Below are 14,120 nucleotides of genomic sequence, written 5' to 3'. Positions count from 1 at the left end.
ATATGTATATGTATGTATATACATATAAGGGTGTACTCACCCCATTCCAGATAGTGGTGAGAGCTATGGAGAAGACTGAAGCAGGAAGAGAAATGGAAGTACCTGAGGGTGGGCTGGGATGGTTTTAAACTGAGTGGTCAGGTGTCACTTCGGGCAGAGGGCAGACAGAGCCAAAGAAAGAGGCAGGCTACTCCAGGTTAGCACCGGACAGTTTGAATAAGGGAAGGGAGCTTGCTTGCAGGGCTTATCTGTGTGGCAACAAAACAAATGGATCCGCACCCCACCCACCAAATCTTACCAGGAGACCTTAACTATAGTCAGTCATGTACACCACGCAGGTGTTTTCAATAACACATCCCTATCTCAAGACTGTGTCCTTGGAACAGCCTCTGGGGAGCAGGAGAGGCAAACAGAACCCGCATTCCAAAGACGAGGAAGGGGGTGAGGAGCTTTCAGTCACCTGGGTCTGGCTCATGGGTCCATTGCTGGGTTGACTTTCACCTGGGAGCAAAACCCTGAGGAAGTATATTTCAGCTGGAGGGAATAGCCGCAGAGACACTGCAGGAAGTTATCCCTGTTGCATTGAATACCATTGGCAAGGAGGCCATGTGCCTGTGCACAGTATGCCAGGAAGGGAGCCAGAGGGCAGGGCACCCATTCTGGAAGGCCTCACAGGCCACCGTAGAGATGGGCAGGAAGCTCCTGGAGGGATGTGGTCACAGGAAGGACAATATTGGACTTAAAAGGATCAATCTGCTGTGTGGAGAGTAGAGAGCAAAGCCCGAAGGAGAGAAGCCAGTTGGGAGGTTGTTGGAATAATCCAGGCAAGAGAGCATGTTGGCTTGGACCAGGATCATGGCAGTGGAGGTAGTGAGAAGTAATTAGGTTCTGGGTATTTGTTAAAGGCAGAGGCCATAGGATTCGCTGACTCTAACATTTTGGCCTGACCAACTAGAAGGTTGGAGATGACCTTCACTGAGATGGAAAAGACCTTGGAAGAAGGTCAAGGGCTCTGTTCGGATACCACTGGGCATCCATGTGGAGATGTCAGAGAAGCTGGAACTGGAGAACTAAATATGGGAATCATAAACATATTTATTGAAGGTATTGAAAGCTACGAGCCAGCTTCAGGTCACGTAGGGAGCGAGTGTAGCTGGAAAATGAAAGAGACCTTCAGACTGGGAGTTGACTGGGAGCAGCAAAAGAGATTGTGTGGGAGCAGCCAGCAAGCCTAAGAGCCAAGTAAAAAAAGGTGTAAGGAGGGAGGATCCAGCAATGGTATCGCATATTGTGATGGGTTAAGTGTAAGGTGAAGATAATACGTGTTTGGTATATCGAGTTCAAAAAGTACAGCCACATAAAAACAGTAAATCACTTTCCATCTAAGCATACGAGGAAACTTGCCTCCATTCTTTCTCTAGTCATTTTTATGGGAATCCTGCTGTCTGTGTAGTTCTGTATTTTATTATTTTTCACTTTAAAAGAAGTTATTAAATATTGTACAGAAGTGTAAGTTTCATAGCTGGGTGGTACTCCATTTGTCAGGGGATGCCTAATTTATGCAACCCTTCCTCTGTTGGGCATCGAGTCATTTCTGTTCTTTTTCATTATAATATTTCTCCTTATTATAAAAAGTTATTTCATTATTATAAATAACACTGCACCGAATAGCCCAGTGCATTTTCCTATGAGGGGAATTACAGAATCAAAGGACATGAACACTGTTAAAGATGAAGCTTGAACTTGGGTGCCGCAGTTTCTCCTGGATGGAACTGACCAATGTTCTTAGCTATAGGGTTCTTTCCTGTCTCCCCTCCCCTTGGAGAGGTTCAGAAGTGACTCAGGCCTGCCAACCCCCATTTTGACCTCCCCCTTCCAACTGTGAGGCCCGTATCTCCTGGGCTGGGCTGAGTTTCGTTCCCTCTCACTAGACCTGGCACCGCCTCCATGTGCTGCGCACACCCCCCCCCCCCCCCCCCGTCACCACCAGCCTCTGTTCCCTCACCCAGTTTGTTCACGTGGCCAGCAGGAATTAGAGCTTCCTTTGGAGGGTCATCATGGTGTTAAAGTGAAATAATCCATTCTAGTGCTCAACACACATTAGTCCTGTCTGCCGCCCTCCCACAGGGTTGATTAAACGGGATTGTGTACACAAAGGCGTTCTGTGAACTTTAAAGAGCTGGCTGGTGTCCCGGTCTTTGTTGTTTAAAAAGAAAAGGGTATGTGTAGTGACCTCTGGCCCCTTCCTTGTAACCACATAGCTCCCAGAGCAGGGCTGCTGGTCCACAGTTCAGTGTGCGGGGCACAAGAGCTATGTGTCGGGAGTCTGGGGTGCTTGGATGGAGTGGTCAGGCCCAGGAACGTGGCCCCTTGTGGCAGTCAGCTTCATAGCAAGTGCCACGTCTGCTCCCCTGATCCGCGTGTATGTTTGTCACAGCTGGGAATCAGTAAGACCAGGACTGTGCGAGGGGGCTGGAGTGAAGGACGTCGGAGCCCAAAGGGACCTTGGAGGTCATCTAAGCCCACACTGATGTTTTACTCGGAAGGCACCGATGGGGCAGCTGGAGAGGCATGCAGCTCGATGCAAGAGCCTCACCCCTCTGCTCTGTCGAGCTGATCTTCCCGGGAATGCATAGGCAGCTGTGTCCTATGCCCTGCCTTCCAGGGCTCTGGGAGGCAGCCTTCTCCTTCCCATTGGTGGCCCAGCTAGGTTTGCTGTTACCCTGGCTTTTCAGAACCCGACTGAAACCGTCTCCAGCCTGCCCTCCACAGCAGCCAGAGAAGCTCGTGTTTAAATGCAGCTCGGATGCTGCCCATGCCCATCCTCTTCAGAGCCCTCCTAGGCGCTCTGCTGCTCTTTGGATAAACACCCACATCCTCATCTTGCCCTTTGAAGCCCCAGGTGATCTCCAGCCCCTGCTAGACCAGCCTTCCTGTGCTCTCAGAGGGGCCCTGCCATCCTCCTCTCTCCGTGGGGCCTTATCACATCTCTCCTCCCCTCTGCCCCAGGACCCTGCAGGCCCACTTCACAGTCAGAGGCGTCTGCTGAGCACCCACACTAGGCTACCACGCTCTGAGTGTGACCCTGCTGTGCTTGGCCTTTGTCCTTCGGAGCACTGGTCTTCATTCCTAGTTACATATTTATGTTGGTTACTTGCCTGATGTAGCCCGGTGCATGATAGTAGGTACTAAACAAATATTTGTTGAATGAGTGAATGAAAGCAGCTGGCAGCAGCTGGCAGGGCCCGGAAGAAGAGTGGAGGGGCACTGACAGCACCGCAGCCGTAGCACCTGAGGTCCTCAGATGAAACGTTCTGGAAAAGTCCACTGATGTGGCCCCCTGCCTGCTGGCACAACCACCCTTACCTCAGGAGGCTTCTCTGAGCAGTGATGCATCCTCCTTTCTCCCTCGGGCTTCCAGGAGGAGAGATCTGGGTCTTTTCTGGGCAGGCCTTTCTCTTACCTCATCAGTATCTCAGCGTTTGATTCAGCTTTCTTTGTTCACCACACTTCTTTAAACATCTCCCCCACCCCCATCATTTAAGTAACCTATGCTCTTGGTGAAGAAATTGGAGAACACAAGACAAATATAAGAAAAAAAGAATCACCCCTAGCTGGACCCCTCAGAGAAAAGTACCATTCACAGTTTGGGCCATATCTTTCCAGTTTTGTTTCTTTTGCCTTTTGTACGTGTTTCGACATCGCTGAGATTATATTGTCTATAAAAACTATAGGGGTTTTTTTAAAGATTTTATCTATTTGAGAGAGAGAATTAATGAGAGAGCACAACTGAGGGGAAGAAGAGGAAGAAGCGGACTTCCCTACCAAGAAAGGAGCCCAACACGGGGCTTGATCCCAGGACCCCAGGATCATGACCTGAGCCAAAGCAGATTCTTAACTGACCAAGCCACCCAGGTGCCCCCAAACTGGAGATTTCTGATATGTCCTTGGTCTTCAATAGCTCCAGCCCAAGACAGCCAGGGCAGTGCTCAGCACCTTAACCCTTACAGCGGGAAAGGTGATGGCTGGGCATCCGGGTCTCCCAGCATACTCAGGCAGGGCGGATCCCGGATGAAGAGCTCCCCCCCCACCCCCCTCTCTTCTCTGCCACACTCTGTAACTGCCTGAGGTGGCTTTTCTTTCTATTTTAGCTTCGCTAGCTCCACTCTGCAGGGCTTAGGGGCCTGACTCTTACTGGAAAAATTACATAATGTGAGGGGCAAGGGTGGCCTCCTGCCTTTTCTCTGGTTTCTGATCTCTCTGAATAAAACCAGCCCTCACCCCACACTACTTCTGGGGGGTTGGCTTCAGGTGGCCTGCCAGCTGTTCATTGCCGCACAGGCCTCTCCTTATGCCCTGAAAGGAGTGGGGTGACCTGGATTGGCAAATGGGGAGCAAAGAGCCCCGTGGAGTTGCTGGCCTGGAAAACCAGGGCACTGGGTCAGTACCTGGATTAATGATTGATTGGAAAGCTTGGGACAGAGTCAAGCAGGCCCATTCTTCCATGGCCTCTCTCACTGCCGATCCTGAAAGCACTTGCCAGGGAAATGGGGCAACCTCTGCCCTTGATCCTGAGACTGCTGACCCTCATCCTCCTGGAGTGGCGTGAGGGGGAAAAGAGCAGCAACTGGGTCATCTACATTGGGGTGAGGGAGCACAAGAAGTAGAAGAAGGTTTGGGCCCAGCTCTCTGAAGGAGAGGCACATGTCTAGAGTAGGGTACTCCCTGTCGGTTCTCTTCTACACAGCTGATTGTAGGGCAGGGGATTGGGAAGTTCTGGATCTGCTTAGGTCCCTGGAGTAGGGACATTTCCCTATTCCTAATGGGACTATTCCTAATATTCCTAATGGGGCTAGCACATTTCTAGATCTGCAGTGTCACTTGCTCCCTATCATCCCTTAAGATGAGCCAACCATGACGATCGTGGCCACAGCCACCTTCCCTGTTTGTTGGACATACACTGTATACTCAGCACTGTTCAGCCCTGGCTGTGTGGTTATTTAATCCTCCTGACATCTATTCAGCTTGGGGAATAGCATCCCAAATGTTGGGCTGAGGAGCTCTGAAGAGTTAGTATCTTCCCCGAGTCCCAGAGAGGGTGGAGCAGAGCCAAGATCTGAATCCAGACTGGACGCAGAAGCACCTGGAATTAACTTTTATGGAGTATTGCATCTTGGGGCGGTAATACACGGAAACTGGTACCGTGGCAATGCCAAGTAGGACTGAAAATACTATGCCTAAGGTTAACATCTGTGAGTTCATCCAGCAAGTGTGTGCAGAGCACCCACTAAATGCCAGGCCCTATGCCAGGTACTGGGGACCTAACTCAGCAAGACAGAGGGCATTTTCTGGGAAACTGGTAACAGCATGGTGAGGCCAGACCAGCTGCCTGACATTGCACTTTGCTGCAGTGATCGCAGATCTGGAGGGCCCGACCCAGGTTTGCCTTAAGGAACAGAATGAGGCTGGTCGGCGAGCGTTTCCTCCTCAAGAAGGGGGTGCAGGAGAGCCCACTCTTGAAGGAAAGGAGTCGAGGGGGCAACATTCAAGGCTGAGGCCAGTACGAGCCTGTAGGGTCAGAGAGTGGTGCTGGCACACACGGTGAGTGGGATGCCTGGAGAAGGAGCCAGGGACCAGAGCCTGTGGCTGTCTTTAGCCCATAGCAGTCATTTTCTGGCAGGGAGTATCCAGAAGGACTTTGACCCGGGATATTCTTGACAGATAAACAGTTGGGGATTGGCGGCTAGACAAAGAATTCAACAACGATAGCTCCAGACCGAGGCTAAGAGCAGCTTCTAGATCCAGCAGGGCAGGGACATACCGTCTTCTGGACATACCAGTCTTACCTGGCACCACTTGCAAGGCCCATAGTGCAGTGATTAACACCTCAGACAACCTGCCTGGACTCCAGTCCTGCTGTTCCAGTTACTGTGACCTTACTCGGATTTCTGTGTGACCTTGAGCCAGTTACTTTCCCTCTCTGTGCGCAAATTCCTCATCAGTTAAATGGATGTAGTAATAGTACTGAACTGTTAGTGTTGTTGGGAGGATTATATGTCCGGACACACATAGCCTGGGATATAGTAAGCCCCGGTAGAAGGGAAGCCAGTACCACTGCGATGGAAGTGGTGAGCTGGAGGCTTAGAGCTGTGACCCAGCTTGGGCTCTGGTGCAGGGAGAAGCCTATCAGCCTGTACCACAGCTCTGAGAGAGGAGTGGGGCTCCAGCACCCTGCCTGACCCCAGTCCTAGCAGGCAGCCTGCCGGTGGGTGGCAGGAGCACTCCACCTCCTGAGGATGTCTAGACTTTGGGGGATGGATTAGGGCCCCAGGCGGCTTTGTTGCTTGGACACCAGAGCAGGCCTCTGTACAGCTCTGGGTCATTTCGACTAAGCTCCTGATTATCTCTGCCCATGAACTAGACCTGCCTGATGGCAAGTGGATGGAGTGTGCGCCTCCCCCTTGCCTTCCCTCCCAAAAGGCCTGGCATTCTTCTTGGGGGAAAAGAGTGGGTATTGGAGGGGTAGCTCGGTCAATTAGGCATCCAGTTCTTGGTTTCAGCTCAGGTCATGATCTCACTCATGGGATCGAGCCCCACGTTGGGCTTCATGCTCAGCATGAAGTCTGCTTGAGAATCTCACCCTCTTCCCCGACTCCTCCCCCTGCTCATACACACACACACGCTCTCTCTCTCTCTCTCTCTCTCTGAAATAACTAATCTAAAAAAAAAAAAAAAGTGGGTACCAGATTGGGAGCACTGGGTTTGCTTGTACTGCTGGCTTGTGTGAGCATGAATACAAACAACACACGTGTACGTGCCAGAATCAGGGTGGGAGGGCATTTGGTTTACAAGAAATTCTTTCGCCAGAGACTCCATTTTGTGTCTGATGGCGGCAGAACAGCACCTCCTCATTCTGGCTTCAGGACCCTTGTCCTATCTGATGACAGCACCAACCTCGTAAGTGGGCTGACACTGGGACACAATCAGGGGTTTCTGGCTCTGGGCCATTAATGGGGGGTCGCAGCAGGAAAGCCCTGGGCTTCCCAGCCACACCGAAGTTAGACCTGGTGCCTGCATGTGCTCCTTCAGTGCTAGGGCTGCAGAAAGGAAGGGAAATAAGGTCCACTGTAGGAATAGTGGTAGTGGGGTGGCAGCCCCCTGAGGAATGGCCAGCCTGCGGGCCTGGGCCCAGTTGGGTCAGGAGAGGGCCCCGGGATCAGAGTAACCCCTGACCAGGCAAGCTGAGAACAGCAGTGGCAGTGGGGCGGCCTTGGCTGCGGGCAGATGGAATAGCTGGGGCTGTGTGAAAAGGTAGTTTCTGGCAAAAAGCAAGGATGGGCTACAGCACAGCGGTTCCATCTAAATATGAAACAGCCCAAGGGATGTGCGTGGGTTTAGAACAACCAGACTACTGTTCCCCTCCCCCTCCTGCTGGTCACAGTCAGAAGGGACAGCTCCAGTCAGGGGAGGAGCATCTGCCTAGAATCCAGGGCCCCTGGCCCCAAATCCAAAACTCTAGCCAGAGCCCAGATCCACATCTGTTTCAAGAGGCATTCGTTTGCACCCCCCGGAAACTGTTAACAGTTCCCCCGGTCACGTGACATAACCTTCTGCGGGTGGCAGAAGCAGGAGATGAGGCTCAAGGTGTCAGAGGTGCGTAAGGTGGCCCACTGCCCGCGGTTCTTCGGAAGTCTGGCCAGGCTCAGACCCCATGATGTCTGAGACCCTGTCGTCTTCTGCTTTATCCTTGGCACGTTCTCTGAGAGACTGGCTCCACAAGCCTGAGCTTTCTGTCACTTCCCTCCCCAGAGGAGCACACAAGGTTCGACTGCCAGAGCTTGGGAGAATGGAGCAGAGCCTCTTTTCCATGCACCAAACATGGCATGTAGTGGGTGCTCAGTCAGCTCCCACCCCCTGCTTCCAGGACTCAGGACTGACTGTGAACTCTTTCCCATCTCCCCAGAGTCACTCAGAGGATCAGAGGGTGTGAGGGAATGAGCGAGAAAAGGTTTTATCAAGTTATCTATATGAGGCTGTGTTGTAGCTTTCCCTCCTCTGTTTTCAGCTGCTAAGGGGGACCCCAAATCTTCATGTCCTTCCTCCCCAGTTCTCATCACCACAGTCTGGTGTGCATTTCCCTGTGTCCACTGACAGCCAAGCTTCGCATAGCCAGAAACAGTCTGTTCTCTGCCTCACGCCACTTACCCTGTGGTCATTGCCACCACTGTGCTTGCAGCTCGTGGGAGTCACATCTGAGCCTTCTTGTGTTAGCATACTGCCCCCTCTTCAGTCCTGTGGAGTAGGACAATCAGTGTCCCTGGTCCTTGTTACTCAGAGAATTACTTGTGTTTTTGGAGCGTTTACTACGTGCCACCATCTCCACTGACTGCTCCCGGTGATCATGGCCAAGGTCCTTTTCCCAGTGTTGGCGCCAGCCCCCTCCTAGGAGCCCATTCTCCTCTTTAGCTCAGTGTCTGATACCGCGTTGTTTCTGTTAGGGTTGTGCCTGCAGCTGAAATCTGGCAAACTGGGCTTGTGAAATGGGCGTTTCCTTGTCTCCCGCAGCAGGGAGTCCAGAGACAGGCATTCCAGGGCTAGGGGAGCAGTGGCCCGGGATCCCTTCTCTCCTCCCGGCCCACCTCTTAACTTATCTGCTGCTGCTCCAGCTCCAGAGCCAGTATTCCTAGCCCAGGGCGGGAAAAGGGGAAGGTAGACATTGGTCTCTGCTGATCAGGGAAAAACCTATTTTCAGAAGGCCCTCCCAGTAGATTTCTGTTTATCTATTGGTCAGCATTGTCTCAGGTGAACACAGTAGCTGCAGGGGAGCTTGGGAAATGGAGTGTTTGACTAAGCATGTGCCTGATCCAAAAAATTGGGCCTCAGTAAGGAAGAGGGGGGAATGGCGTTGGGCAAACACCAAGAAGGCTGTCCCTTGTAATCAGAGCCACATGTATTCAGGGACCGCCATGCTCCAGGTCTAATTTGATGACCAGTGATTGATCCTTGAGGAACTGATTTATGCTAAACAGACTCAGATTCTTGCAGGAGGGAACACCTCACACAGTGGGCATGAGCAAAACAGCCAAGGAAGTGACCCCGCAGGAAATAGCCAGAATCATGGGTGTCAGTGGCTAGCACTTGTCCAGGTAAAGGGGAGGCCACTGCTCAGCTCCCAGGGTGGTGTCGGCGCCATGCGGGTACCCAGTGGCTAGGTCTGCCCAATTTTCAAGAGAAGTCAGAAAGCCAGGAGGGTTTTTTTTTTGTTTTTTGTTTTTATTTTAAAGATTTTTATTTATTTGTTTGACAGGCAGAGATTACAAGTAGGCAGAGAGGCAGGCAGAGAGAGGAAGAAGCAGGCTCCCCGCTGAGCAGAGAGCCCGATGTGGGGCTCGATCCCAGGACCCTGGGATCATGACCCGAGCCAAAAGCAGAGACTTTAACCCACTGAGCCACCCAGGCGCCCCAAGCCAGGAGTTTTTAAGCTTTTAAAAAAATATTCTATTTTGAAAAAACTGGAGAGTTACAGAAATCTCACAGAGATCACACAGAGTTCCCATGTGCCCTTCATCCAGCTTCCCCTAATGTGAACATTGTAGAAAAATGCCAGACACTTACCCATACTAAGAAATGAACATGGCTTCAGCGCTACAAACTAAGAGGGTTTTAAATTCAGTCCTACCAGTTCTGCTACCACTGTCCTCTTTCTGTTCTAGGATCCAATCTGCCTTACATCACATTGAGTTTCTGTGTCTCCATAGTGTCCCATCTGTGACACTTTTGCAGTCAGAAAGCAAGAGTTTTACATGACTTCTAAGTTTTCCTGTTCTACTGTAGTAATTTGGCAACCACACATGCTATTTATGGTATTATAGTGGTTACCTCAGACGTTTTTCCATCTGTATTTGCCCGAGCACTTCCAGCTGTCTCCCTCTCCTCTTCTACATTATCATTTGTAGATTTTGCCTCTTTATTCCAGTTTAAATGCTTTTCAGAACAGATAACATGCCTGTAGTTCAGAGTTTAAAAGGCACAAAAGGTACTGTGAAAAGACCTCTCTCCCGCTAGCGACCCAGAGGCGACCAGTATTCCCAATTCTTCTGGGGCCTTCCTGCCTTACACACACTCACACACATGCAAGCAAACGAAAACTTTGGTTTATCTTTTTTGCATGAGGTGTAGCTCTTCAATTCCTTCTGCAAGTTCCTCTATTCCCTTTTTAATATGTGGATGGAGATATAAAGATACTTCCTTTCTGGTCCATAAACATCATGATTCTTGTTTGTGGCTGCATAGAATTTCTGTCCCCATGTCCTAATTTGTTTACTAAGCCCCCTGATTATAGACATTTGGTGTGTCCCTTGCCTCTTACTAGTCCGATACTACTGTAATGGATAACCGTGTACTAACGGAAAGTTCTGTTATTTTGCTAAAGTGGAAACACAGCTGTAGCATAAAGCCCAGAAGTGGCATTTCTGGGTCATAGGGAATGTGTACCTGTAATTTAGATAAATGTAAGCAAGTTACCCTCTTCAGAGGTCATGCCAGCCTACCTCTCCATCAGGGCTGTGTGAGATTATGTTTCCCCACGTGTTTAGCAACATGTTAGCGTTTGTTTTAATCTGATCTTAAAAAGTGTATTTGAGTATTGTGTATTTCTTTTTTTTATGAGTGATGCTCAGCTTTTCAAATGGGTACCTTTTTTGTATACATGTTTCATATCTCAGGCCCATTTATCTCTGAGGTGGCTGGCCTCTTGTTTATAGGAAATGTTTTTTTTTTTTTTTTTTTAAAGATTTTATTTATTTATTTGACAGAGAGAGATCACAAGTAGGCAGAGAGGCAGGCAGAGAGAGAGAGAGAGGAGGAAGCAGGCTCCCTGCTGAGCAGAGAGCCCGATGAGGGACTCGATCCCAGGATCCTGAGATCATGACCTGAGCCGAAGGCAGCGGCTCAACCCACTGAGCCACCCAGGCGCCCTATAGGAAATGTTTTAGAGAAATTAGCCCCTTGATGAGAGTTGCAGATATTTTTCCCAGTTTATTATCTTTTTTTGTTATGATTTTTTCTACCATGTTGAAAGTTTACATATGTGTGTGTGTATATTTGTACATATATATATAATTTTTTAAAGTAGTCTCTGTGTCCACCATGGGGCTTGAACCCATGATCCTGAGATCTAGAATTCCATGCTCCATGGACTGAGAGAGCGAGGTGTCCAATAATGCATATATTTTGGGTGGGTTTTTTTTTTTAAGATTTTATTTATTTATTTGACAGAGATCACAAGTAGGCAGAGAGGCAGTCAGAGAGGGAAAGGGAAGCAGGCTCCCTGCTGAGCAGAGAGCCAGATGTGGGGCTTGATCCCAGGACCGTGAGATCATGACCCAAGCTGAAGGCAGAGGCTTAACCCCCTGAGCCAGCCAGGAACCCCTATATTTTTGTTTTAACTTAAAAAAAATTTTTTTTATTTACTGGGACCTCATCTTGATAGAAGATTTGAGGTAGAGATCCATCTTAATTTTTCCAGATGGCTACTCTGTTGCCCCATTACCATTTATTGGAGAACCCATTTGTTCTCTTTGATGTGAAGTACTGTCTCTATAACATGTTAACATTCTGTATGTGTTAGCATCTATTTATGGACTCTGTATTCTCTTTCATTGATTGTCTATTCATGTGCCAGTGTGACACTGTTTTAATTATCATGGCTTTGCTATCCTTCTTTTTATTCTTCTCCAACTAATTCTGTGTTGTGTTTGCCAAAGTGCCCCCACCCAGCCTCTTTGCTTTCTGCAAGTCCCATCTTGTACTCTCAGTGGACAACTTTCCCTCCTACTTTATTAACTCAAAGACTGAGGCCATCCCATCCAGTATGAGCTTTAACAACCTCCTCCCCAGCTGCCATGATACTTCTTGGTATATTCTTCCTCCTGTGCCCTTGAATTAGTCCCCTCCCATCAGTCATTATGTCCCAGCTACCCGGCCTTGAATCTTCAGATGGTCTTTCTCTGCAGGCCTCTCCTCTACCCATGGCTTACTCGAGTCTCCTCTAGTCCAAAAATCTTCTTCCTGATTTTGCCACTTTCTTGAGCCAGTACCTTTATTTCCTCAACATATTTACCAAAAACCGAGCCTCCATTTGCCATACTACCTCCCTCCCTCCCACTTATTCTCCAGAGTCCCAGTTTCCATCCTAACCACTTGACTGAAACTTGCCTCACAAGGTCACTGATGACCTGGCGGTCACTGAACCCAGGGTTCATGTGTCAGTTTATCAGCCTTCAACTCTGCAGCTTTTGACACAGTTGAGCTCGCCCCCGTGAAACAGCCCTTCCCATGACTCCAAATTGGTTGTCCCATGTCTGTCCTGCGCCTGGCCAGTGCTCTGTTGGCTCTGGTGCCTATGCCCCTGACCTCCCTTGACACATTGTTTTTCCTTTGGTGAACTGAATCCCTTCCCATGACCATCAGTCAGATCAACGAGGATGCCCGGCACATCTCCACATTCCCAATTTCCCAGCTCTTAGACTCTACGGCCAAATTTCCAAACTCCCTTCCCAGACAAACTGGAAGAGGTTGTTGTCCATCCAAACAAGGGAAAATGAAAGCCTCCTGGAAAGGATTGCTGGGAGAGGGAAGATTTACTGTCTGCTGGAAGCAGCCTTGCTGTGGAGCAGTGGTTCTCAAGCTTGGCTGCATGTGACAATCACCAGGAGAATTAAAAACAAAGATCCCAAGTGCTCAGGCAGCTCCCCCAGACCATTTGATGAGACTCTCTAGGGATAAGCCCAGACATCTCTATTTTGAAAAACTCCCCAGTAGTTGCAGTGTCCGTCCAAGTGTGTAAGTGTGGAGCAGCATGGGAGAGGGAAGAGTCTCCATTGACCCCTGACTTCTGGGTTTGCTAAGTGGGTAGATGGGCAATGCAGATCACTAAAGTAGGTATTACCAGAGGAAGGGTGGGTTTGAGGGCAGATGGTGGGTTCTGTTTGAATAGGTTGAGCTCAAGCTGCCTCTGGCACATCTAGAAAGCCCACAGATGCTTAGATTTCCCTAAAGCAGGTCTTGAATGCTCTCAATCCTCCCCCAGCCTGCACTGCCTTGGGATAGATTCAGTTGCTCACACGTGCCTGGACGCAGCCCACCTTCCCAGCCATCCCTCCAAATCCTCGCTCCCACAGGGCTCGCTCTGTGGCCACTGGGATCCTCACTGCTCCCCGCTGTGCTGCCTCTGAGTCTTTTCTCATGCTTTTCTCAACACAAGTTCCATGCCATCTCTGGTCAAAATCCACCCCACTCTCAAGGTGTCTCCCTGCTGGTCCCTACCAGCACAACACCTCATGGTCTTACCACCACTGACGCGATGGTGGCATTTGTGGGCAATATGTCACTTGCCGAGTCAGAACTGCCTCCTCCATGCAGGAGTCCCCACCCAGGACTCCACCTCAGAAAAATTCCTGGACAGAGCACCTGGCCCCTTACCTGCTGGCTGGGCTGCTGAAGATCTAGTTGCAAATCTGCCAGCTGCAAGCCTAGCACCTAACAGAGCCTTGGGTCTTTTTTCTTCCCCCCACACCCAAACACAGGAAGGATAGGACTTACTCCCTCCAAAGTTTGTGGCGTATGGGGTGCCTGGGTGGCTCAGTGGGTTAAGCCTCTGCCTTTGGCTCAGGTCATGACCTCAGGGTCCTGGGATCGAGCCCCACATCGGGCTCTCTGCTCAGCGGGGAGCCTGCTTCCCCGCCCCCCTGCCTGCTGCTCTGTCTACTTGAGATCTGTGTCAAATAAATAAAATCTTAAAAAAAAAAAAAAACTTTTGGCATAGGAGAGCCTGAGTGCTGGAGGGGAAGGATGGGGGTTAGGAGGCATGATGTGTGTCAGGATCTCAAGGAGGACTGCAGGGTTGGAAAAAGCCCCTGAAGTCATTCTGATCTAGCACAAAGAGCAGGATGGGGCCGAGGAGGGGAAGAGGGTTCAGGGATGTGTCGCCCTGTCTGGTTCGTGGAGACTGCTCCAACCCCCCAGAGGGCAGGAGGAGAAGGGACACGGTACAAGGAGCAGAGCCCGTGGGCTAGAGCTACAGGGAGGAGGCGTGCCTGCCGTGAAGGAGCAGAGCAGGG

At 50.1% G+C, this 14,120-nt stretch overlaps 1 protein-coding gene across 3 annotated transcripts in view; it reads left to right on the top strand.

Moving 5' to 3' along the window:
* The window catches only part of PPARD (peroxisome proliferator activated receptor delta), an 82,091-nt gene that overhangs the window by 52,360 nt on the left and 15,611 nt on the right, over positions 1 to 14,120 (top strand). Inside the window, exon 3 of one of the 3 annotated variants that reach the window (XM_032340538.1) lies at positions 6,868 to 6,957. The exons of the other annotated variants lie outside the window; for them this stretch is intronic. The gene's annotated coding sequence lies outside the window, so the exon portion shown is untranslated. The remainder of the gene's footprint in view (positions 1 to 6,867; positions 6,958 to 14,120) is intronic. 3 annotated transcript variants of the gene reach the window in all.

The sequence above is a fragment of the Mustela erminea genome, chromosome 4, assembly GCF_009829155.1.
Source record: "Mustela erminea isolate mMusErm1 chromosome 4, mMusErm1.Pri, whole genome shotgun sequence".
NCBI classification, from domain to species: domain Eukaryota; kingdom Metazoa; phylum Chordata; class Mammalia; order Carnivora; family Mustelidae; genus Mustela; species Mustela erminea.
Note: the sequence above shows the minus strand (reverse complement) of the source record. Positions and strands in the feature narration are given on the sequence as shown.